The sequence below is a fragment of the Budorcas taxicolor genome, chromosome 7 (genome assembly GCF_023091745.1).
Source record: "Budorcas taxicolor isolate Tak-1 chromosome 7, Takin1.1, whole genome shotgun sequence".
NCBI lineage: Eukaryota > Metazoa > Chordata > Mammalia > Artiodactyla > Bovidae > Budorcas > Budorcas taxicolor.
In genome coordinates, this window is record NC_068916.1 from 54,880,869 (window position 1) to 54,908,231 (window position 27,363).

Sequence of the window (27,363 nt, forward strand, 5' to 3'; positions counted from 1 at the left end):
CGCTTACTCCTTGGAAGGAAAAGACCAACCTAGATAGCATATTCAAAAGCAGAGACATTACTTTGCCAACAAAGGTCCGTCTAGTCAAGGCTATGGTTTTTCCAGTGCTCATGTATGGATGTGAGATTTGGACTGTGGAGAAAGCTGAGCACCAAATAATTGATGCTTTTGAACATGTATGTTACCATACATGAAATAGATGACGAGTCCAAATTTGATGCATGAAACCCAGCACTCAAAGCCAGTGCACTGGGACAACTCAGCAGGATGGGATGGTGAGGGAGGTGGGAGGGGGCTTTAGGACCAGGCTCACATGTACACCCATGGCTGATTCATGTCAGTGCATGGCAAAAACCATTGCAATATTGTAAAATAATTAGTCTCCAATTGAAATAAATAAATTAATTTTAAAAATTGAGTTCTTCAGTTTCGCTTGCCATACTCACATGCTCAATAGGTGCAAATGACAAGTGGCTGCTATCTTGAAAAGTAAAGCTTTAGCAGCCTCTGCTTAAAAGAACCCCAGGTTGCTCACTGATATCACATATAGATTCATGTGTGGACCCTGAGATTCTGTATCTTTTCATTCCAGATTGGAAGCATGGAACCTTTGTTTCTGGCAGAGCATTGTTTTTCAATCATTGTAGAATAGTGTCTTCCTGATTTGGATACATGCTTTGCAGGTACCCACTTGAATGGGCCTCCGGTTTCATAACAAAAGCCATATCAACCATTAAATAAAATATAGTGATGTCAATTGTGAAAGTTAACTTTGCTGTTGTTGTTCTTGTAGGTACAAGTGGAGATGAAGATTTTGATCTTTGTCACTTTTCTTCAGTCCCAGGAGAAATTCTGACTCTATTATTTTAAATTCATTATCTTAAGATATTGGTATCTACATTGTGAGGGCTTGATTCTATCAAGATCAACTGTTTTCAGCTGAGTTTTATAAGAGCCTTATCTATCAGAGCTTTCTCCCTAAGCCTGGAAAAGAGAGAAAGAAGAAAGCAAAGAGATATGTGAAGCTTGCATGCCAGTCCTCTTCACAATTCTTTATTCTCTTCCCCATCCACCTCTTTTAATTTTTATTGTAAAAATCCAAGAGTTTAGTGATAATGGCTTTTGGTTCTATCTCAGTCTCATCCCCAAAGGACTGCTGCATTATTTGCACTTTAAATGGAATCCGTTGTTCCAGTTGGGTTTTTCTTGTTTTACACCTTTTTGATCTTCCATAAACAGGACAGATAATGAATATAAAAGAAACCCAGCTTACCTAGGAAGATAAGGCAAAATTGCCCAGGTGTTTGAATTGTACTGACTGGTTTTATCTGGTTGTGATAAATCATTTCCTGTCCAGGTAGTCAATCCTAGGGAAGGGGAGGGAGACAAGGGAGAATTTAAAAAGCCCTAATTAGTACTCATCATTTAATCTCTGCAGTATCTGCTTTGCAGCCAAGAAGCTATAGTATTTGTTAGACAAAAGTCTTCAAGGATTAAAACAAAATTGTAATATTTTCTGATTAGGCAAAAATAAATTTAAATAAATGAGCAGGAGGAGATGATCTGTTGTGAAGAATATAATCTTCAGTAAGTGTAGGTGCTTTTGTACAGAAGCATTTGCACTCCCAGTTACCTGATGCAAAACAGGTGCCGTTCTATAGCCACTTCTCAGTGATGGGGAGGAAATGAATCATTTTTGCTTTTGATGTTTCCCTTGGATGTTCCAAATTCAAAAGTCAAGATGAATTGTTCAAACCTCTCTGTTTGGTAGAGACTGTGGCCATCTATTTCTTAAGCTGTTGCTCCTGAACCTCACTCCATAAGAAATAGTTCAGGATTTCACTCTGGAGAAGTGTGATATATAAAAGCCTCACACATTTTTTCACCACTCAATCTGTCTTGCTTGAATAATTACTATTTACATGAATACCTTCTCCATCCCTGGGATCACAAACTATTTAGGTAACATGAGAGATGCTGAACCAATGAGGTTGTTTGTAAGAAGTTTCACTCAAACCACAAAGACAAATGGCTGTTCCATGGAGTCAGAAGGATGAGAGTGAGTCTTATACCCTATTTGTGCTACTTACCAGCTTTGTCAGCCAAAGTGTACAGCTGAGTCAGGCTTTCCTGTGAAAAATGGGAACAAATTCACCTACCTTAGTAGGTTGGTTGTATGGCTCAAATAAGATGATGACTACAGGAGAACATTAATAAACTACCAAGTGTTGTATAAAGAAGTTGATACATATATAAACTGTATACCTCAGAATCCCTCTCTTTCCCAAAGATAAAAGTTATCATGATTTAAAAAAAAATGAGTTACTGAGATGGGCAAGAAACCAGTCTCTCCCTAAAGGAACCTCAGCCTTTTCCTCTCTCCCCAAATGAAAACAGAAGTACATTACTAACTCTGTCTCTTCTGGATGAAAGAATAAAGCTGTCCAATAAGCAATAAATAAGTGATTGCCAGGAAATATGCACACTAGCCTCACTAAAGCCCAGCTCAATTTCTATCCCATGAAAGTACACAAGCACACCCAGATGATGGAAAAAAATGTTCTCAGTGTATGCTAGGAGGGATCATTTTGTGTGGATGTTAATCTTGTTTTTATGCATAAAGCTTAGTCTACTGATTCAGTGATTTCAATAACAATCCATTCAATGTAACAGTCCATTATTCCTCTGGGTTGATAAAAGTCTTATGCCTCCTATTTCTGTGAAGGTTCTAGTGCCTCTCTCAAGTGAAGGGAGGAAAAATAATTTTCCTTTTTTCTTTCTAGGTTCTTGGCTCAGAACCCTCTGTAATAAAAGATAGATTAACTTGAGGAAAACAAAACTGTAATAATATGTATGCCTTCTGTATACATGGGAGATACCCAGAAAAACTGAGTAACTCCTGAAATGGCCCAACCCATCATCTATAATACCATCTTCAGCTAAAGATAAAAGAAGATGAGGGTAGGGGGTGTGGGGAAGCAATTAAAGGCAAAAACCTGAATATTCACTGGGAGGACTGATGCTGAAGCTGAAGTCCCAATACTTTGGCCACCTGATGCAAAGAGCCAACTCGATGAAAAAGACCCTGATGCTGGGAAGGATTGAGGGCAGGAGGAGAAGAGGGTGACTGAGGATGTGATGGTTGGATGGCATCACCGACTCAGTAGAGATGAATTTGAGCAGACTCCAGGAAATAGTGAAGGACAGGGAAGCCTGGCATGCTGCAGTGCATGGGGTCTCAAAGAGCTGGACACAACTGAGCAACTGAATAGCAACAGCAACAATCAGGCAAAGCATAACATACAATGGTAAGATTTTATGCAAATTTAAGTCCTTGCTTTCTCCATTGATGAGAATTTCAAGAGATTTAATAATCCTCTTCCTGATAAAGAGAGAAAAACACCTTTATAAACAGAGATTTCCTTTATAAATGTAAATGTATCTTTGAAAATGTTAACTTCTAAGTTTTTATAGCTTTTCCTATGCCTGTTGTTCTTTGAAGATAATCAGCCTAAAATAATCATTTCACCAAACAGATATATTTGGGAGGAGGGAAAATTCTGCTCTCCTTCCTAAGGATGTGGCTTCTCTGTCATAGCTAATGGAGGATAAAGTCCTCTGTCTTCTAATTAGCCCACGGATCTTCAGTAAATTTGCTGAGTTCTTTTTTCCATGGTTATATTTAGAGCAGGAGCTGTAGAGTCAGACTGACTGGGTCAAACCCTCACTCTATCACTTATTTCTTATTTGACATTGTGCACACAGTTCCTTAAACCCTTGAAATCTCAGTTTCCTCATCTATAAAATGGAAATGATGATAGTATATACCTTATGGAGTTGCTAAGAACATTAAATGAAATTACAAATATAAAGTGCTTAGCAAAATATCTGGCTTATGGTAAACCCTCAATAAATATTAGCTTTTATTATTGTTATTGTTGTTATAGAAGTGAGAGACTATTATTAGTTTTTACATTGAGAATTATAGCATAATAGTCTCTCTTTCTTATCAAATTACAGACAGGTATTTTGAGATTCTCTTTTGAAAATTTATGCCTAAGGAAATGACATTCATGCTCTTCAAAAACACTTAAATGTCTGATTCTTATTTTAAAGGGCACAAAACCCACCATAAGAATTTAAATAGCTTGTTAGTTTGAACATCCTTATTCTTTCTTTGTATCCTCAGTTTTATCACAGACCTGATACTTACCATAGTAATTTTTATATCAAAAGGTCATTGTCAGGGACTTCTTAGGGGGCCCAGTGGATAATACTCTACTCTTCCAATGCAAGGGAGCCCGGGTTTGATCCTTGATTGGAGATTTAAGGTCCCACATACTATAGCTAAGCCCATGCACTGCAACTATTGAACCCACTTGCTCTAGAGCCTACATATCACAACTAGAGAGCCTGTGTGCCACAAGGAAGACCCAGTGCAGCTGAAATTAAAAAAAAACAAAACAGTCAATTTCAATGTATAGATTCTCTAAAAAGGAAAATGGCATAGATCTTGGCAATGACTCTGTTATAGGATTAACAGCATTAGACAGCAAAACATTTACCTAGGTCCTCCTGCATGCCAGGCACTATTAGATGCTGAAGATACATAAAACCCTGTCTCTGCACATGAAATGCTGATACTCTAGTGAAGACACAAATACAGATACAACTAATTACCAGATAATCAATAAATACTGTATCCGAGGCACAAATAAAATGCAGAGGGAGAAATCAATTCTGCCTTTTGGGTGAAATCAAGGATAGCTCCAAAGAAGAGGAAACATTTGAGTTGGGTCTTTTGAGATGAACAGGATTTGGGTTGGTGGATGGGGCTCTGGAATGGGGGAGAGAGCTATTGAGGCAGAAGGAACAGCATGTGCAAAGTCATGAACCTTTGAAGGGAATTATGTGAAATTGGAAGGTAGTCTGGTATGTCTAGAATAAAGCACAGTAGACATCATGTAATTAATTATACTTAGCTGAAAATCATGGACATGGCTCTCTCATAGTGGTGCAGAAGTAATGTAAAATGTGAACAACTCATATTTCATGAAACAGCTAAAGATTATGAAAGACACCATCTTAGAGAAGCTTGCTTGTAAGATAGTACTATAGTAGGGAAATTTAGAAAAGCCATTAGGATGAATAGCTTGAAAAGCACATGACTTTTTTGGTATGTGTGTGAGGAAGGAAGGGAAGATAAATACAGATGCTGTTAGCTGCTGGAAGGCGTCATGGGATAAGCAATGGTTTGGGAGGAAGGAGATTTGTTCTGATACTAACTGGGTGTTGACCTGGGAAAGCTGCTTAACCCTGTGGGCCTCAGTTTCCTCATTTGTAAGGTACGGACTTTAGGTGATCTTAAAAGTTTCAGAATTTAAGGATTTATCATATTGGCAATGGCTATCTCACTACTTAACTATGTTTTAATGGCTTGCCTGTTCCCCACTGAAAAATGCCCCATGATTAGTAGGTCAGGTGGCTAAATATCAATGACCAGCCCTAGATAGGTGGAACTACTGTTGAATCTCTGCTTTGATTTTCCACTTTCAGTGTTCCTTCTCATCAATCCAAGGTGCTTGGGTGTTTTGGGCCCCTGCCCCAGATATTTCTTCTGCTGTGGAAGTCTGCCTGCTTGACTCTGTCAGTCACATGCCTCTAATGGGTCTTAATTGGGGTGAACGTAAAACACTAAAATAATGTCTAACCAAGTTGGTGTGGCTCTGGTTTCCCATCCCGTTCAAGACGGTCATGATGCTTATTTAGATCCTATGCCACGAGGCTGCTTTCCTTGCTATCATCATTGTGATGTGGCATATTGACCGAGTACTAGATTTCAGTTGAGCAGATGCTGCCAGGATTTAGACGTATGCTTATCGGATGCAGATGGTCCAAACAGTGAACTTATCTGTTGGTTATTTTTATTTAGAGCAGGTTAAACATAAATGACTTCATAGAATTTTTCTTTTGTGACTTTTGTTTTGCTAGAGATTACAAATGTTTTCTCTTATTCTTTATCCTTTTCTAGACAAAGTCTGATTTTGATTGATACGTATTTTTCCTCAATGTTGACCCAGGTTGTCTCCCCTAATCCTGTTCTATTTGTTTCCTAGTTTTTCTGGAACAGGAGAAAACAAAACAACAACAACAAACAAGCCATGGTGTTAATTAGTCTGGAAGGGAAAGCTCTGTGGTTGTCAAGAGTTCTTAATCATGAACCCTCATCCCCCTCCACCCCCAGTGACAGTTGTAAGTAGCAGAGAAGAACTTAGTATATAGGGTCTGGAAGAGCCCATGCTTCCTTTAGAGGTGGAAAACAAGACAGAGCATCAGAGAAACTGAGTGATTTATCTGAGGTCACATTGAAGTGTTTGAAAGCATCAGGCCATAAATGTGTCTTCAAATTCTTGTTTAGTGTTCTTTTCAGACACCAAAGTGCCTCCTGGAACCAGTCTGGTTGCTTAGCATCCGATACTGTTACTAGCAACTGGCATTTTTCCCACATGGGGAAATTGATACCATCACTATGGAGAACACATTCTCTGCCAACTTTCTGAAAAACCACAAGTTCTGCAAATGTTTTGTGGTTCTGATTCTGAAGGTGGAGACTGTGCAACCAGATGGCTATGGACTGAAAAAAGATGTTGCAAGGAAGGAGGGAGGAGCAATAATATTGGTTAAGAGTATAGGGTAATGAGAGAAGTAGGTAGTAAGATGCTATAGCTGAGAAAGACTCAGGAAGGCAAATATTTCACATGGATTTCCATAGTCTTCTTGAAAATTTTCTGGGGGTGACTTCTCAATGTCCCTTGGGAGTCTGTTTCAGTAATTCTCCACCCCAGAGTCAATGAACTTCTCTTCCTTTCATTTAGGAGCTTTGGTTCCCTTTAGTTTGGTAACTTTAAGTCAGAGGTTGTCACTTCTGTCTTTTCTTTGGAGGAAGCTAGACTTGCCTAAGGAATGTGACATAGTCAGAATGGAAACTTGTGCAGGTGAACAGCTTTATTTGGAAAGTGGAACAATAAGCAGACTTCATTTCATGCTTTTTCACAATCATCGAGTCCTGTTGACTGATCTCAGTGATAGGCTTTGCTCCTTTCTTGGGAGAGTAGTGTTTTAATCTCCCAACAGCCTTGCTGTCTGCTGAGAAGAATTGGGTTATAAGATGCTAAGTTCTGGAAAAAGATGATATGATGTGCATTCACCGAAAGCAATTAATTTGTCCCTTTTATGCATTCTTTCTCATGATTTTTAAAATTTTTCCCCATTCATCTATTCCGTAAGTGTTTATTGAGTGCCTTTTGGCAGGGGTGGGCTGGGTACTAGGCATACTACTAGGGCAGGGCAAATGCTTGCCTGCAAGAAGATTATGGTCCAGAGGTGGATTCAGATAAGCAGGTAGACAATTTCATTCCTTCATGATAAGCACAATATTATGATAGGAGCAAGCATGTGGGGCTGAGGAGGAGTACACAGGGCAGAGAGAACCCATGGGGGATACTCGATAAATGCTTGTTGAATGAAACAAGAGTCTTAAATTGTGGCTTACTGATTGTGTAAGCTTTGGCTGAGCCTCAGTTGCCTTATCTGCAAACTGGGGATAATGATACTTTCTAGAAGGCCTCTAAGAGTTTTTATGCGAATCAATTAAAAGAATGCACTTAAAAGCACTTAAGAAATCATGATGCTGTATAAGGGAATTGTTAAAAGCAATGATGGTGCTCTTTCTGATCTTGTGTTTGGTCATGGTATCTGAATGGGGAAGTTATTAAGAATTTTTAGTGAATTTCCTAAGAGAGAAGATTTCTGCCAAAGGAATGTGTCTCTGGAAGCCCCTGAGAGATTTTAAAGTATCTTCTTTACAAGACAAAAATGCATTACAGACCCCAGAGACAGTAATGAAAAATCTAATTTAGTTTTCATTTAGAGTAAAAAGAATTCTGAAAGACATTTATTTCTTCTTAAAAGAGGTTTTAAGGATATGTTTACCTTGGAAGGAAAGTTATGACCAACCTAAATAGCATATTAAAAAGCAGAGACATTACTTTGCCAACAAAGGTCCATCTAGTCAAGGCTATGGTTCTTCCAGTGGTCATGTATGGATGTGAGAGTTGGACTGTGAAGAAGGCTGAGCGCTGAAGAACTGATGCTTTTGAACTGTGGTGTTGGAGAAGACTCTTGAGAGTCCCTTGAACTGCAAGGAGATCCAACCAATACATTCTGAAGGAGATCAGCCCTGGAATTTCTTTGGAGGGAATGATGCTGAAGCTGAAACTCTAGTACTTTAGCCACCTCATGCGAAGAGTTGACTCATTGGAAAAGTCTCTGATGCTGGGAGGGATTGGGGGCAGGAGGAGAAGGGGATGACAGAGGATGAGATGGCTGGATGGCATCACCGACTCGATGGACATTAGTCTGAGTGAACTCCGGGAGTTGGTGATGGATAGGGAGGCCTGGCGTGCTGCGATTCATGGAGTCGCAAAGAGTCGGACATGACTGAGTGACTGAACTGAACTGAAGAACTTTAAGTTGGAGTCCTCGACCCCTGGGATCATGGACTGCTACCAGTCCATCGCCTCTTAGGAAACAGGCCCCACAGCAAGGGGTGAGTGGCCGTGAGCTAGTGAAGCCTCACCTGCTGCTCCCCAAAGCTCTCAGTACCACGTGAACCATCTTGCCCTGCCCATGGAAAAATTGTCATCCATAAAACCAGTCTTGGGTGCCAAAAATGTTGGGGACCACTGCTTTATGTATAGTAACCTTCACGACAACCCTGGGAAGTTGGTACTATTTATACCCCATTATTACATGTGAGAAAATTGAGTTTCAGAGACATTAGGTAACGTGTCATGGCTAATCAGTGGTAAAATGAAGTTTTAAACTAAGATATATCTGATCTTAAAGTCCATGTGATTAACCATCATATTATGCCATCTTCTGACTCTGCGCATCAGAATTATTCAAATGAATAATTCATATTTACTGAGGAACTAGTCAGCATTTTGAAACTTCCCAAGTATCTCTTGAGATTACAATCTTTCCTTCATCACAGTGTATGATTTTTAAAGCTTTTTTTAAACATCACAGTATAAGATTTTTTCTTTTTCTTTTTAATACTTTAAAAATTTTTGAGATAATTTAAGTGTGAAAGAAAAGGTGAGAAATAATACGACACTCTGTCTCCCTTCATTCAGCCTCTCCTTAGGTTAACATTTTATACAACTTTAAAACATTTACTCAAACTAAGACATTAACCTTAGTATAATACTATTAGCAAAACTACACAACTTATTTGGATTTAACCATTCTTTCCACCAAATATCCTTTTTCTTTCAAAGGATCCCATCCAGAGTCCTATGCTGCATTTGGTAGTCATGTCTCTATGGTATCTTCCAGTCTGTGATAGTACCTTGCTACTGCTGCTGCTAAGTCGCTTCAGTCGTGTTTGACTCTGTGCGACCCCATAGACAGCAGCCCACCAGGCTCCTCTGTCCCTGGGGTTCTCCAGGCAAGAACACTGGAGTGGGTTGCCATTCCTTCTCCAATGCATGGAAGTGAAAAGTGAAAGTGAAGTCACTCAATCGTGTCCGAATTTTAGCGACCCCATGGACTGTAGCCCACCAGGCTCCTCCTATCCATGGGAGTTTCCAGGCAAGAGTATTGGAGTGGGGTGCCAGTGCCTTCTCCAGTGATAGTACCTTAGTCTTTCCTTAACTTTTAGGACCTTGAAACTTTTGAAGAGTATTGGTCAGTTACTTTCATTTTTGCCTCTCAATGTCTGATGTTTGATGATAATTTGGTTGAGATTACATATTATTGAGAAGGATTCCAGAGAGTTTATGTGTCCTTCTCAGCCCTTCATATCAAGGGACAGTGCCACTGCTTAGTCACTTTAGCCATGTCTGAGTCTGTGCAACCCTGTGGACTGCAGCCTGCCAGGCTCCTCTGTCCACAGGATGCTCTAGGCAAGAGTACTAGAATCGGTTGCCATGCCCTCCTCCAGGGGATCTTCCCAACCCAGGGGTTGAACCTGGGTGTCCTGCATTGCAGGCAGATTCTTTACTGATGAGCCACCAGGGAAGCCCGTATCAGAAGGTACTTGATGACAATACATGGGTTAAAAATGTCCCTCAGTGCTACTAGATTGTTTCAGTTATTGAGGAGATAAAGGAAGAAATATATCTTTGAGGATCAAGATTGTAGAGAGAAATATCAATAACCTCAGATATGCATATGATACCACCTTTATGGCAGAAAGTGAAGAGGAACTAAAAAGCCTCTTGATGAAAGTGAAAGAGGAGTGAAAAAGCTGGCTTAAAACTCAGCATTCAAAAAACTAAGATCATGGCCTCTGGTCTCATCACTCATGGCAAATAGATGGGGAAACAATGGAAACAGTGACAGACTTTATTTTCTTAGACTCCAGAATCACTGCCAATGGTGACTGCAGCCATGAAGTTAAAAGATGCTTGCTCCTTGGAAGAAAAACTATGACCAACCTAGACAGCATATTAAAAAGCAAAGACATTGCTTTGTCAACAATATAGTCAAAGCTATGGTTTTTCCAGAAGTCATGTATGGATGTGAGAGTTGGACCATAAAGAAAGCTGAGTGCTGAAGAATGGATACTTTTGAACTGTGGTGTTGAAGACTCTTGAGAATCTCTTGGACTGTAAGCAAATCAAACCAGTCAATCCTAAAGGAAATCAGTCCTGAATATTCATTGGAAAGACTGATGATGAAGCTGAAGCTCCAACTTTGGCCACCTGATGGAAAGAACTGACTCATTGGAAAAGATCCTGATGTTGGGAATGATTGAAGGCAGGAGGAGAAGGATGACAGAGGCTGAGATGGTTGGATGGCATCACCAAGTCCATGGACATGAGTCTGAGTAAACTCTGGGAGTTGGTGATGGACCGTGAGGCTTGGTGTGCTGCAGTCCATGGGTCACAAAGGTCGGAGACAACTGAGGGACTGAACTGAACTGAGTGATATCTCTGAGGAGAACAGCTGGGTTGGTGTGCACAGAGGCTGGCTGAGAGATGATGAGCTCTCATCCTTGTATCTTACTCTTCACACTTTGAAATTACTACAGTGTAGAACGGGACAGATTCTTCCCTCAAGTTGTGTATGGTACCTACTTCCTCTTTTTAACTCTGAAATTCACTGTGAATGGTCTTAAATTTTTGTCTGAACCTAATTTCCTGCTTTGATAGCCTGGGGATAGTCAAGAGTAGAAAGAAGGGAACTAAATGAGTAAAAAACATTCCAAATAATGCAATTCCTCTCTGACCTTACTCATGCTCTCTAAATGCTCTTCAGGAGCATTAAAGGGTGAGGTTGAAAACTCAGTGTATGATTTTCATTATGGTTGATTTGGTGACTTTATATCGAAGGACTCATGTCTGAGAATAACAGGCTATTACAGCAAAATCACTCTTCTTACAAGGGACTTTGAATTATTATACATAATGTAGATCAGAAATTGCAATTAGATCAATTAAATACATAGTATTTTTTATACTAATCCCTTCTTAATCAATAACTTTGGTAGGTATTTTAATTTTTTTCAAGGAGGCAGATGAGGCTCATGTGCGAATAAAAATGAAAGGATTGTGAGTATAAAGAGCTTATTGCTAGTGCTCCCCTGCTGAATACAGTGATTTTCTGGTTACCTGATCTGAAATGAATCGTAAGTCAGTGGCATAAGAGAGTACAATACAATAATTCAGGGCACCATGTTTTGCCTACGAAGCATAAATATTTGAACATTTGCATTACTGTCTCTGAATGAGTGGATTAAGTAGCTATGAAATATTAACTCATGTTCTTTTGGGTATGATTGAAATATTACATTCAATCTTTACCACACCCCCCCCCCCCCCCCCCCCGCCGCAGGGGGAAAAAACACACAATCCCTGTGTTCTATGAAATGTGAAAGGAATCTCATTTCAGTGTGTTGCTTCATTTAACTGTGTCATGTCGATGATACAACCTGGTAACCAAGTTGCAGTTGAAAATTGAAGGTTCCCATTCTGTTCTTTAGAGGCATAGTACATGAGTACACCATGCTCTAGGGACTTCAGGTGGTGCTAGTGATAAAGGATCTACCTGCCAATGCAGGAGACCTGAGACACGCAGGTTTGATCCCTGGGTCGGGAAGATCCTCTGGAAGACAGCATGGCAACCCACTCCGGTATTCTTGCCTGGAGAATCCCATGGACAGAGGAGTCTGGCGGGCTACAGTCCATAGGGTTGCAGAGTCAGACATGACTGCAGTGATTTAGCACATATGCACAGCATACTTTACCCACTTTTTCTAAAAGTTGTTTGTAAGTTGAAATTTATAAATTCAGAAGCAGAGCTGGTAATCAAAAGAACTTGTGTGTGTTTTTTTTTTTTGGAAACGAAGGTGGCTTTTGAAATATATTAGACTTCTTATGAGTATTAATAGATATTATAGCAAGATCCCTTACTTCGACTTCCAAAACCAGGAAATCCTCATTTATCTAAAGACCATGTACTGGTATTCTAGTTTATAGACAGGAGTTTTGGATGGTATAAAAAATATACAGTTCCTCAGTTCAGTTCAGTTGCTCAGTCATGTCCTACTCTTTGCGACCCCATGAACTGCAGCGTGTCAGGCCTCCCTGTCCATCACCAACTGCTGGAGTCTACCCAAACCCATGTCCATTGAGTCGGTGATGCCATCCAACCATCTTATCCTCTGTCATCCCCTTCTCCTCCTGCCCTCAATCCCTCCCAGTGTCAGAGTCTTTTCCAATGAGTCAGCTCTTCTCATCAGGTGGCCAAAGTATTGGAGTTTCAGCTTCAGCATCAGTCCTTCCAATGAACACCCAGGACTGAGCTCCTTAAGGATGGACTGGTTGGATCTCCTTGCAGTCTAAGGGGCTCTCAAAAGAGTCTTCTCCAACACCACACTTCAAAAGATCCATTCTTTGGTGCTCAGCTTGCTTAAAAGTCTCTCACATCCATACACAACCACTGGAAAAACCATAGCCTTGACTAGACAGACCTTTGTTGGCAAAGTAGTGTCTCTGTTTTTTAATAGGCTCTCTAGGTTTGTCATAACTTTCCTTCCAAGGATTAAGCATCTTTTAATTTCATGGCTGCAGTCACCATCTGCAGTGATTTTGGAGCCCCCCCCAAAATAAAGTCAATTGTTTCCCCATCTACTTGCCATGAAGTGATGGGACCGGATGCCACGATCTTAGTTTTCTGAATGTTGAGCTTTAAGCCAACTTTTTCACTCTCCTCTTTCACTTTCATCAAGAGGCTCTTTAGTTCTTTTTCACTTTCTGCCATAAGGGTGGTGTCATATGCATATCTGAGGTTACTGAGATTTCTCCCAGCAATCTTGATTCCAGCTTGTGCTTCCTCCAGCCCAGCATTTCTCATGATGTACTCTGCATATAAATTAAATAAGCAGGGTGACAATATACAGCCTTGATGTACTCCCTTTCCTATTTGGAACCAGTCTGTTGTTTCATGTCCAGTTCTAACTGTTGCTTCCTGACCTGCATATAGGTTTCTCAAGAGGCAGGTCAGGTGGTCTGGTATCCCCATCTCTTTCAGAATTCTCCACAGTTTATTGTGATCCACATAGTCAAAGGCTATGAAATACTCAATGAAGCAGAAATAGATGTTTTTCTGGAACTCTCTTGCTTTTTCGATGATCCAGCAAATGTTGGCAATTTGATCTCTGGTTCCTCTGCTTTTCTAAAACCAGCTTGACCATCTGGAAGTTCATGGTTCATGTATTGCTGAAGCCTGTCTTGGAGAATTTTGAGCATTGCTTTATTAGTGTGTGAGATGAGTGCTATTGTGCAGTAGCTTGAGTATTCTTTGGCATTGCCTTTCTTTGGGATTGCAGTGAAAACTGACCTTTTCCAGTCCTGTGGCCACTGCTGAGTTTTCCCAATTTGCTGACATATTGAGTGCAGCATTTTTACAGCATCATCTTTCTAAGATTTGAGATAGCTCAACTGGAATTCCATCACCTCCACTAGCTTTGTCTTAGTGATACTTCCTAAGGCACACTTGAGTTCACATTCCAGGATGTCTGGCTCAGGTGAATGTGATTGATCACAGCATCATGATTATCTGGGTCGTGAAGATCTTTTTTGTACAGTTCTGTGTATTCTTGCCACCTCCTCTTAATATCTTCTGCTTTTGTTAGGTCCATACCATTTCTGTCCTTTATTGAGCCCATCTTTGCATAAAATGTTCCCATGGTATCTCTAATTTTCTTAAAGAGATCTCTAGTCTTTCCTATTCTATTGTTTTCCTCTATTTCTTTGCATTGATCGCTGAGGAAGGCGTTCTTATCTTTCCTTGCTATTCTTTGGAACTCTGCATTCAAATGGGTATATCTTTCCTTTTCTCCTTTGCTTTTCACTTCTCTTCTTTTCTCAGTTATTTGTAAGGCCTCCCCAGACAGCCATTTTGCTTTTTTGCATTTCTTTTTCTTGGGGATGGTCTTGATTCCTGTCTCCTGTACAAAGTTACAGACCTCCATCCATAGTTCATCAGCCACTCTGTCTATCAGTTCTAATCCCTTAAATCTATTTCTCACTTCCACTGTATAATCATAAAGGATTTGATTTAGGTCATACCTGAATGGTCTAGTGTTTCTTCCCACTTTCTTCAATTTAAGTCTGGATTTGGCAATAAGGAGTTCCTGATCTGAGCCACAGTCAGCTCCCAGTCTTGTTTTTGCTGACTGTATTGAGCTTCTCCATCTTTGGGTGCAAAGAATATAGTCAATCTGATTTTGGTGTTGACCATCTGGTGATGTCCATGTGTAGAGTCTTCCCTTGTGTTTTTGGAAGAGGGTGTTTGCTATGACCAGTGTGTTCTCTTGGCAGAAGTTTATTAGCCTTTGCCCTGCTTCATTCTGTACTCCAAGGCCAAATTTGCCTGTTACTCCAGGTGTTTATTGACTTCTTACTTTTGCATTCCAGTGCCCTGTAATGAAAAGGACATCTTTTTTGGGTGTTAGTTCTAGAAGGTTCTGTATGTCTTCATAGAACCATTCAACTTCAGCTTCTTCAGCGTTGCTGGTCAGGGCATACACTTGGATTACAGCTCTTAGCAGGTGTTTTGCGTAGAAGGTAATGAGCGTTTACCCACAACACAATTTTATTATAATTACCATTATTATTATTGAATAAATACAAACCATAGGCAGTTATATACTTCCTACATCTGAAAACACGCTTGCCAACTTCCCAACTAATGCCACTCTTGCCACATCTTTTTAATTCTACATGGATCTTAAATCTCACCAGACATTGTAGGAATTTTATACAGTCAGTATTTATTAATAAACCAATGGTGGTAGTAGTTTAGTCGCTAAGTCATGTCTGACTCCTTGCGAGCCCATGGACTGTAGCCAGCCAGGGTCCTATGTCCATAGGATTCTCCAGGCAAGAACACTGGAGTGGCTAGCCATTCCCCTCTCCAGGGGTCGTCCTGACCCAGGGATCAAGCTTAGGTCTCCTGCACTGCAGACAGATTCTTTACCAACTTAGCTACCAGGGAAGCCTTAATAAACAAATACTGACACATTATCACTTACTGAAGTTCATAATTTATTCAGATTCCTTTAGTTTTTACCTAATGTCTTTTTTTCTGTTCTAGGATTCCATCCAAGATACCATGTTACATATAGTTTTCTTATTTCCTGAGATTTATCTTGGCTGATGTTTTTGTAATGATTAGCCTGGGGTTGTGGGCTTTTGGAAGGAAAACCACAGAAGTAAAATGCTATTTTTATCATGTCATATCACAGGTTTATACTATCTCGTTGACATCACTTTTACTGTTGACCTTAATCCTTTGAATTAGTGGTTGTCAAGTTTCTTTCCTGTAAGTTTACTCTCTCGCTCTCTCTTTTTTAATTTTTCCACACTATACTCCTTGGAGAGAAGTCCTATGCCCACTCACACTTAAGGAGTGGAGTTATATTCCTCCTCAAGGGCATAATATCTACTTAAATTATTTGGGATTCTTCTGCATGGGAGCTTTTTCTCTTTTTTTCTCATTCATTTCTTTATTCAGTTATTTATTTATGTTGTGGACATTTACTTTATATTTTGAGTTACAATGCAACTTTGTATTAAAACTTTGTTACTCAGGTTGTTTTGGCTTTGGTCCTTTGGAACTCTTTCAGTGACTCCCATATTCCTTTGATATAAGTCCATCTTTGTCAGTATTTTGTTTTCGTGGGGTTTTTAAATTTTTTTTTATTTTGGAGCACTTCATTATTTCTGTTACTATAAGATCCTCCAGGTTTATTTTGATTATTTCCTACCCTAGTCCTGGGATCAACCATTTCCCTGGTGAGCCATGGTTTCTTTTATTGAATAATGGTATTAGAAATCAAAATCAGGTTGCTGGTGAACTCATTGCTTCTGAAGTGACATACTTCTAGTTTCTCTTATCTGACATAGCGAGGGCATAAATGTATGTTTACCAATCATGTAAATGTGTGTGTGTATTCAGTTTCCCTATCATGTCTGATTCTTTGTGACCCAATGGACTGTAGCCTGTCAGGCTCCTCTGTCCATGGAATTTTCCAAGCAAGAATACTGGAGTGGGTTGCCATTTCCTCTTCCAGGGAATCTTCCCAGCCCAGGGATGGAACACACATCTCCTGCTTCTCCTGCATTGCGGGCAGATTCTTTACCACTGAGCCCCACCAGGGAAGCCCAGCCATGTATATATACATAGCTATATCTACCTACCTACCTACCTACCTATCTACCTATTATACAGATAATACAACTATCTGCATCTGTATTAAGCTATATAGGAGTTCTTGCTTCCTCCCCTTGTTTTTCTGTAATCACCCTCCACCCCGCAACAGGGAGAAACTTATTCCTGCTTTTTGCTATCCATTTACCTAGTTGTTCAATTCCAATATGCATGTATAGCAGTTTCAGAGTTGGTAACCTGTACCCTGTGGGGTGCAACTTTACCAACCAGAAGACAGTGCTGATGTACAATTTCTTTTGCATTTAGTTTTATGGAGTCCATATATTTCCAGCATTACTTAGGTCAGCATCTTTTCCGTGCGTCCTCTTCAGTGAGATTATTTCATACATTTGCAATATGATCAGATTGTTTTGGTTCCCACCTCTCCTTTAATGCATTTATTTTTCACATGTTTATTTTGGATGTTTTCTTTTGACCTATGTTCTAGTTTACTAACTTGCTCTTCAGCTGAATTTATTGTACTATCAAAAACCTTCATTGGGTTCTTAATTTTGATTATTATAATTTTCAATTACGTATTTTTCTATTGATTATTTTTAATAGTTTCCAGTTCCTGTCAAAATTCCTAATTATGTCTATCAATTTTTTGAACATATAGTCTGTATCTCATAACTTTATTACTTGGATCTCACATGAGTTTATTTATATTGTCTGTTTTTTTCCTCTTGGTTTGTTATCATTTTTTATTTCTTCTTCTGCCTGGTTGATTTTTTTTTTTATTATTAATTGAATTCCTGCTTGATTTCAGTACTGTGCTGAATACGGGGAATTTCAGAGCAAATATGTATATTAATACAGTCTTTGTCCCTGAGGCATGTACAGTCTTGTAAGGGAGATACAAATTAATTAAAGAATCAAACCAATCAGTGTGAAGTCATAACTGTGATAGATACTTTCAAGGAGAGGACTGTGTTTCTATAGGAATATAAAATAAGAGGATAGAAGATTTGATCTTATCATAGAGGTTAGGGAAAACATCCTCAAGAAGTGACAGTTGCTATGAGACTTAAGTATAGGGGTTGGCAAGATACATGGAGGAAATAAGAGTATTCCAGGCCAAAGGACTACCATCTGCACAAGTTCTGAGGTGATAGGGAGAATCACATGTTCAAAGACCCTAAGGAAGTCCGGATGGTCTAGAAGGCAGAGGCAAGGAGGAAGTGGACCATCATATGGGACTGAGAGACATGCAAGGTTCAGACCTTGCAGTGCTTTGTGGCAATGTTGAGGATTCTGGTCTTCATGCCAAGGACAGTGAGGGGGCCATTGAAGTGTTCAGAGAAATGATGTGATGATGAGGATGGTATATCCCAGAGATCAAACGATGTTTGGGCAGATGGCCCTCATTGGGGTTCATATCAGCAAAAGTTGGGATTTCCCAGGTGTCACTAGTGGTAAAGAACTTGCCTGCCAAAGCAGGAGACATAAAAGACACAAGTTCAGCTCCTGGGCCAGGAAGATCCCTTGGAGGAGGGCATGGACACCCACTCCTGTATTCTTGCCTGGAGAATCCCATGGACAGAGGAGACTGGTGGGCTACAGTCCATGGGGTCCCAAAGAGTTGGACACGACTGAAGCTACTTAGCATGCACACCTCTTTATTGGTCTTATCAAAGATTCTGACCATGCAAATCAGATTAAGTTGCTCTCCTAATTAAAACTATCCAATGGCTTCTCACTGCCTTTAGACTAAAATCTAAATTACTTTTTTAAAACTGAATCTCCAAGACCCATCCTATATGTATTGCCTGATCAAGCTACCTCATGATACCCTCCTCTTCACTCATTATGTTCCTTCCGTAGGGGACTTATTTCTGTCTCTTGAATTTGCCAAAATTACTTCATTTTTAGGGACTTGCAGTTGCTGTTCTCTTTTTTCTGGAGTTTTCTTTCTACTTTTTCTTTTATACTAGAGACTCTCTGATTTTTCCAATTGTCAGCCATGTGTTATTGCCTCAAGTTCTTTTGTAATCATTATCATTTTATTTATAATACTTCTCATCCTCTGAAAGTATTCATGTTTTTATTTACACATTAACTATTGTCATCCTACCCTCTACCCGACAAGGTATCTTATCTGATTAGTTTGTCACTATATTCCCAGCACCTAATACAATATCTGGCACATATTATGCAGTCAACTGAGAAAAAGGAGGAGATAGGGAGAAAAAAAACAATTCTCTCTTTTAATCAAATAAAAAATGTTTATTACATATTATCTTCACAGTGTGGCTACAGTTTTTCCCCCATTGATTAATATATATTATGTAATAGACCTTACAAATAGTAAAGTATTTCTTGTGGGTTTTTGTACTAAGAATACAAATTCAATAAGTCAGGCCGTATCTATTGTACATATGAAAATAAGTCTTGTAGGCACCAGATAACTTCCTGGAGTTTACTCTGCTTTAAGTGACAGTCTGACCTGACCTTGAATCCTGTCTCTTGACTTTGTCTGCTGTTCTTCCCATGCTAGTTCTCTATGATACCATAGGGACTAATATTGTCACAAGAAGCAGAATATAACCGAATGGGTCAGATAAAATTAGAAGTGGTTTCAAATTTTGCTGACTCAAGTCTTTGCCCATTTTTAGAATCACACTCAGATTTATTAGTATCTTCTGGCTCTGGTATGTTTAAATAACTTTCTTTAATTTACATACCTATTTCTTAGACTGACCACTGGCAGTGTAACTGAGGATACACCCAATCTCACTTAAAACCTACTCCTTTAAAAATTTTAAACTAATTATACAGTCTCTGGGGCTTTAGAATCTCTGAGAAGCCTGAATTAACAATGGGTTCCAATTGTTTACAATCTACAGTGCTTTTCACAGCATTCAGAGAGAGTGAGGGGATTGTGAGCCATTTCCACCTGGGGACATTTCCGGCACAGCCTTCTTTCTACTAAACTGTGTACTTCTTGGAGCTAAGGTTAGGTTTACGTCTGGGGGATAGTTCTGGCACAGCTGTGCAGAAGAGGAGTGCGCGGGCTCTTTCTGCAGTAACCTGCTGCCGTGCCAGTCTAGCCACGGCAACAGTGATGCACATTTAGCAGAGGCGGTGCTTCAGAGGGCAGGGGAAGTGCACTCCTCTCAGGGATTCTGTATCACGGAAGTCACACAGTTGACATTTGCTCTGAAATCCTCTGCCTTTACTCCCTTCACATTTTTACTTGGACTCTAGTTTTCTTTTCTTACTTCATTGTACTTGGAACTGTGTATGTATTGGGGGGTAGGGCAGAGATGCAAAATCTTGCTTTAGTTCTAAGAAGTATATGGTTTAGTAGGAAGATATAGAGGGCCTCCCAGATGGCTGGGTGGTGAAGAATATGTCTGCCAATGTAGGAGACTTAGGAGATGTGGGTTCGATCCCTGGGTCAGGAAGATGCCCTGGAGAAGGAAATGGCAACCCCCTCCAGTATTCTTGCCTAAGAAATCTCATGGACAGAGGAGCCTGGCAGGCTACAGTCCATAGAGTTGCAAAGAGTCAGATACAACTGAGTGACTGAGCATGCATGCAGGAAAATATAGAACTTAGTTTTAAACAACTATAATGGAAATTAAAATTTGGGATAGATGTAGCCTAGAATGTATGGTTAAAAACTTGCCTCTTAGAGTTAGGCAGACTTGGAGTTCAGTTTGCGACTCTATTATTGGGTTGTCCAAAAAGTTTGTTCAGGTTTTTCTGTACCATCTTAGGAAAAAAAACCTTCTTGGCCAATGCAATACTTACAAGTTAGGTTGTTTTAGGCAGAATACTTAGCCTTCGTAAGATTTGATTTTCTCATCTGGAAAATTGGGGTAACAATAACTACATGTGTCATTTCACACAATTTCATTCATGATACATTTATGTAAATGGACTAATACAGTTCTTGGCATGTAGTAACTGCTTGATAAATGTTAGCCTTTATCATTATTATATATCTGTATATAAATTTTAAATTGGTTTCAACTCCTTCTGCTCTTAGTGCATGACTGCATTTTGCATTAAGGAAATACCATTAGTACAGTTGGAAAAAGGAAAAATATAGGGTGTATGGGGAAGTGGCCAGTCTCAGTTTGGCCAGATTCTGTGATCTGTATAGTGAAGTCTTGAAATACAAGTGATGAATCAATGAGGGTCACTTAAGGTGAAGCTTGAAGAGTTTTGAGTGACAAGTCTATATTTAAATCAACGTGTATGGGTAGGTAGTGAAGGACGGCATACTGTTTAAAAGGGAGTTCTGGAGTCAAAGTACTCAGGTTCACCCCCAGCTCCACTGTTCACTGCTGCATGATGTTGGGCTAATTAATACACAATTTCTATCCGCCTCAGTTTCCTCACGGTTAAAAATGTTACTAATATCAAAGGCTTCTTGTGAACATGGTGAGATATTGCAAGTTCATTATTAGCTGAGAACCTGGCAAAACACTAAATAAATGGTAGCTATTATTATTGTTAGTGTTATTTCAGCTGAACTGAGTAGTTGATTTGCAAGTAGCAGAAACAAAAGACAGCCCTTTTAGTGTTATTTTCTAACTAAAATGGGCATGGTGATAAATTTTGAGTAAGACAGCCTTGAAAAGTGGCATTTTAAACCTCTTCTCCAATCCCCAAAGTTTTGGGTTTTCTGCAGTAGTTTCCTGACCATTTAGTCAGTTTCTACGCAAAATAGCATGTACATATGCAATTTACATATACCAACATGTCATTGGCAGCTTATAGTGTGTGAACTATCAATATAGTATAGGTAGTGAATCTATTTCTGAAAGTCGTGTGTATATTAGCTTTTGTAAAGTTGAAAATTTTAAGGAAAAAGAAGTTTATTCAGAAAAATGTTGTCATTAATCTATTTTTAAAATGTAAGAGATCATTGCCCACCCCACTTATCATCTTTCTAAATCCAAGTATCCATGTGCTGATTTATTTGGCTGGGCAAAGGCTGCATAAATATTTTCTAGTAAATAGCATTATGGAGAGAGCTGCTGCTGCTGCTAAGTTGCTTCAGTCGTGTCCGACTCTGTGCAACCCCATAGACGGCAGCCTACCAGGCTCTCCCATCCCTGGGATTCCCTAGGCAAGAACACTGGAGTGGGTTGCCATTTCCTTCTCCTATGCATGAAAGTGAAAAGTGAAAGTGAAGTCGCTCAGTCTTGTCTGACTCTTTGCGACCCCATGGACTGCAGCCCACCAGGCTCCTCTGTCCATGGGATTATCCAGGCAAGAGTACTGGAGTGGGGTGCCATCGCCTTCTCCGATGGAGAGAGCTACCAAAAGCCAAATCAGAGTTAATCTTGATTTTTTTCTTTTCTGTTTTCAGAAAATCTACAAGTATTTCAACCTGCTATTATTAATTTTTAGTGTGTCAGTTTTCCTTAGGTGCCAACATTGGACAGGTGGCCTAATGCTTTCTGTGAAAACTTAAAGTAGATGAATAATAAATAGGAATGTCACTTCCTTAGAAAAACTAAAAGAGCCAAGAGTTCTCACCTTTGATTAGTACAGGCTAGAGTGACAATTGGCACCTGCAGTCTCACAGGTGAATTTTTTTCTCAGTGGGGTTCAACCAGATCACAAAGAATCATTCCACTGAGTTTCTTGAATTTCAGTGTGATTATGAGGCTCATGTTAGAAACCTTAATGGAACATTTTGCTGGAAAAGACAAGCAAATAGATCATGCTACAAGTAGGTAAGTTTCAGGGCAAAGGCTGAGTGTCAGAGAAGTTTCATCCATCTGGAACTGTCTCTAACTCAGTGATTGCAGCATGGAGATTGCTGCCTAACGCAGGTTCTTTTTTTTTTCTCATCTCCTTCTATCTTGTTTTTCTCTCCCCCCTTGCTCTTCCTCTTTTCCATCCTCACTAGGAGTTGATATCTCTGCTATCAGGAACTCCTTTGGTCAATGACCACAGGGAACTCAGTAGGTAATTTCTATGACCTGTTGTTTAAAGCCAGCCATGTCCAGAGCTATATCTAAGTCTCTTAATAGAGTAGAATTAATAGTATTGTAATCTAGCTGTATCCATTTGGGAAGGGATCCCAGTTTCATCCAGGATATTGTATGCTTGAATATTCATGGTCATCTTGCTGTGTCTCACACCAAACCCCCTTTCATTGTCATCCTTCCCCCCAAACCAGCATATCTTTTTCTCCTACCTCGCCACTTACAATTATTACATATTTACATACTATGTGATTATATATTACAGAAAGATACCCTATATATCAGTTCTCTTCTAGTTATGGAATATTGGAAGCTGGGTATCAGTAAATGTTTTTTATTAACGTTTATAGCTATTTTCAAATAGTGAGAGTAGTGTAATGCACCCATTTCAGGGACTAGGATACTTCATGTGTTTGTGTGTTCTCATGAGCACCAGAATTGTGACTGGCACAGAACACGTACTGTATACAAGTTTCCTCATCAAGGTGATTGTATATTCATCAAGTTTATTTCCTTTTTAAAAAATAGGGAAGAACTTTGTATAATTTCAGTACTTGGAACTCTTGATCCCTTTTTGAGGTGTTCAAAAATGAACTTCTTGCCTCCATGTGGCTATAGAAAATGAAAGAATCTTTGTTTCTTTTTTAAAGAGGATCATGTGGTCATATTTTTGTAGTTTTCTCAAGACCTTATAGTTGATTGGAGAGAAACTTATAACAGGCTTTCTCCTATCCTAAAGAAGTGTCCCTTATTACAAGTTGAGATGGTGGGTCTTTGAAGGTACTTAACCTTGAGAGAGTAAATACTTTTAAAAGAGAAGAAAATATACATCTACTGATACCAAATTAAATGCAAATAGAATCTGGAAGCTTGTTTTATACTTCAGTTCAATCGCTCAGTCGTGTCCGACTCTTTGAGACCCCATGAATCTCAGCACGCCAGGCCTCCCTGTCCGTCACCAACTCCCAGAGTTCACTCAGACTCACGTCCATCGAGTCAGTGATGCCATCCAGCCGTCTCATCCTCGGTCGTCCCCTTCTCCTCCTGCCCCCAATCCCTCCCAGCATCAGAGTCTTTTCCAATGAGTCAACTCTTCTCATGAGGTGGCCAAAGTACTGGAGCTTCAGCGTTAGCATCATTCCTTCCAAAGAAATCCCAGGGTTGATCTCCTTCAGAATGGACTGGTTGGATCTCCTTGCAATCCAAGGGACTCTCAAGAGTCTTCTCCAACACCACAGTTCAAAAGCATCAATTCTTCTGCACTCAGCCTTCTTCATAGTCCAACTCTCACATCCATACATGACCACAGGAAAAACCATAGCCTTGACTAGATGGACCTTAGTCAGCAAAGTAATGTCTCTGCTTTTGAATATGCTATCTAGGTTGGTCATAACTTTTCTTCCAAGGAGTAAGCGTCTTTTATACTTAGACCTTTAAAAACAATTGTTTCATATAAAAGTCCCTGTTTTAGTTTATCAGGGATTTAAAAAGGACTGTTGTCAGATACATTTTTACTAAATCACCATTGATCCCACCTGGGACTGTGGAAAGAAGCAGGCAGTTGATTGTGGGCATCTCTAGGGTAACAACCTGTTGTCTATGGATCTATGTATCTAAGGCCTGGGTAGGTCTCTGGACAAAACCAGTCTGGTTTGCAAATGCACATGCTAGCACTCACTACATTATCTGGAAAGTGCTTTCCTTAAGATAAAGTGGACAACCCAACCAGAACTCCTTCTTCCTTTTTGAATGTGTTGCTTCTTGCTCCAACTAATTTCTGATGTTGAAGGAAGAAACCAAATCACCTTTGACTCTGGAAAACATGTAGTTCCTGGAGCTCAGAGTGAGTTCATTTCTAGAAGCACTTCATCTTGCTTCAGCCAATCAAGTGACATGTAAGATTATCAACATTTAGCAAAGAGGACAGCCTCAATCAATTAAATGTTCTCTTTGGCAACACATACACTAAAACTTGAATTATATGGAGAAGGTTAGCATGGCATCTCACAAGGATGACATGCAAATTTGTGAAGTGTTCCATATTTTGGGGGCTTCCCTGGTGGCTCAGATGGTAAAAAATCTGTCTGCAATATAGGAGACCCAGGTTTGATCCCTAGGTTGGGAAGACCGCTTGAGAGGGGAATGGCTACCCACCACAGTATTCTTGCCTAGAGAATTTCATGAACAGAGAAGCCTAGCAGGCTACAGTCCATGGGGTCACAAAGAGTCAGGTATAACTGAAGACTAACTCTTTCACTTTTCAAACCAATCATAGAATTTTGAGCAAATAAAAACCTTTGAGAATGTCTGACTCTCTTACAAATGACAAAGTGGAGATTTGGAGAAATTAAGTGGTTTAACTGAAGTCATACAGATAATTACTGGCAGAAGTATATTTCTAGAAGTAGGTTCCTGGCTCATTTATAATCACCCAGGGAGATAATAATACTGTATATGCCAGGCCTGTACTTCTTCCATCTTTTGCTTCCACAAATTGTACTGGGATGCGTTCAAATCTCCACTGGATAAAATGAGATTAAAGTTGCTATTGTCTGGGCTTGAATCCAGGCATATCAGATCTAGATGCCCCCTTTCTCAAACTGTGTTCTTCACTGACCAAGAATTACCTGTGAGGACAGGTACAGCATTCATATTTACAGAAGAAAAAAGTGCAGTGGTCATTCTTTGAAAGGATACAAACATCATATTTTCCATTCTCTTCCTACTATTTGGAATCGAAAACAAAGAAAGTCTTTGATTACTCTAAGTGCTGTAGTCTTGATCAAAACAGTTGACTTCTATGGACCTCTTTTATCTCATTTAAAAAAAGTGATCAGGGAGATTGCCAAGTATTGTGCTAAGAGACAGATTGTCAGATTATCTGTTGGAGGTAAATATTTCTGGGGTTCTGCAAACAGGATCATCTATAAGTTAGTTTTTAGGAACAGAATATAAATTTACATCCATATGTTCATTATTACCTGTGTTACATTAGGAAGGACAGTATCAGGGAAGACAAGCAACTGTGATCTCCAAAAAGTTCCCAAGAGACCTTTTACTACTGATACTCTGTCTACCTAATTTCCCCTGGGGATAGACAGAAAGGAAGACCTTCTTAGCAACACTGCAAAAGCAACAAGAAGTCCTAAGAGGTTTAGTGGCCAAACTGGAAAGTTTTTGGTCTAAAGGAAAATCATAGTTTACTAGAATTTTAGGACTTTAATACTACTGCCTGTGAAGAATATTAGCCATCAATGGGATTATATATATTAGGTGAAACAGAAGCTCAGATAGTAAGTGGGATCAACCTTGTCCATAAAGAACTTGAGAAAGTGTTTATTGATAACTTAAAATCTCTAAGCTATTAACAATCTTTCTGAGTGGGGAGTAGTGAAAGATCAGAATATACAAGGTGAACACTGTGGCAAAAATTTTGCCTTTTTAAGCAATATGTGCATCATGCAAAATGCTGGGCTTGATGAAGCCCAAGCTGGAATCAAGATGGCCAGGAGAAATATCAATAACCTCAGATATGCAGATGATACCACCTTTTTGGCAGAAAGTGAAGAAGAACTAAAAAGCCTCTTGATGAAAGTGAAAGGAGAGTGAAAAAGGTGCCTTAAAACTCAACATTCAGAAAACTAAGATCATGGCATCCGGTTCCATCACTTCATGGCAAATAGATGGGGAAACAATGGAAACAGTGAGACTTTATTTTCTTGGGTCCAAAGTCACTGCAGATGGTGACTGCAGCCATGAAATTAAAAGATGCTTGCTCCTTGGAAGAAGCCAGCAATATGTAGACCATCATCACTAAGATTTTTTAATATTATTTCATTCTACTTTATATTTCATATATATATCTGCATTCCTCCCAACTATTTTTTAGAGGGCAGAAGTGTCTGCATTACTTACCCCAATGTCCCCCAAAGCACAATATTGAAATACTGATTTCAAGGAATTGTTTTTATTCTAAAACACAACTGCCACCACCGCCACAGTAGAGTAGCCTCGGTTTCAGATAATTGTAGGAGAAAGTTTTTATAAATGCTCACGAATCATAAAACTAATCATTTTTAATCTGCAAACTAGGACCAGTTCAACTGAAGGCTTCCATGGTTAGTGAATCACTAAGATAAACTATTTGTTTCAAGTTTGCAAATCCTAAAATTGTTTCAAGCAACCATTTCCCTTTTCTTCATCTCTTGGAGTAATTAACAGAAGTTTAGGCATAGCTTCTTGTTAGACTCTTGGAGGTCAGATTATCATGGTGCAGTATTTGAGACCATCAACTTCACCTAGGATGCCCCAATATCGTGTTATCAGTCCCAGAAAGCTGGAAGACCTAGACTGCTAGGAGGTATTTAGATCATCTGTAACCACATTATCCTTTGGACTCTGTGTACATCTCTCTTAATTCATTGAGCTATACTTCAGTATTTCAATTTCACCAACATTTATGCTATTTGAAACTATTTATTTTTTTATGTATCAAACATAGCATAGTTGCTGTGTGTCAGAAGACTCATTCTTATTTCCTAGATATAATAAAATGTGTTAAATCAAGACACAGTGGCCAATGACAAGGGAAGAACAGCTGTATGAATACAGTGTTCTAAGTGTTTATGCT

At 39.4% G+C, this 27,363-nt stretch overlaps 1 protein-coding gene and 1 non-coding gene across 2 annotated transcripts in view; both read left to right on the forward strand.

Moving 5' to 3' along the window:
* Positions 1-27,363, forward strand: part of KCTD16 (potassium channel tetramerization domain containing 16) — a 312,795-nt gene that overhangs the window by 26,068 nt on the left and 259,364 nt on the right. The window lies entirely within an intron of this gene.
* On the forward strand, positions 24,675-24,780 carry LOC128051795 (U6 spliceosomal RNA). The gene has a single exon (XR_008199734.1). It is a non-coding gene; the product is annotated as a U6 spliceosomal RNA (small nuclear RNA).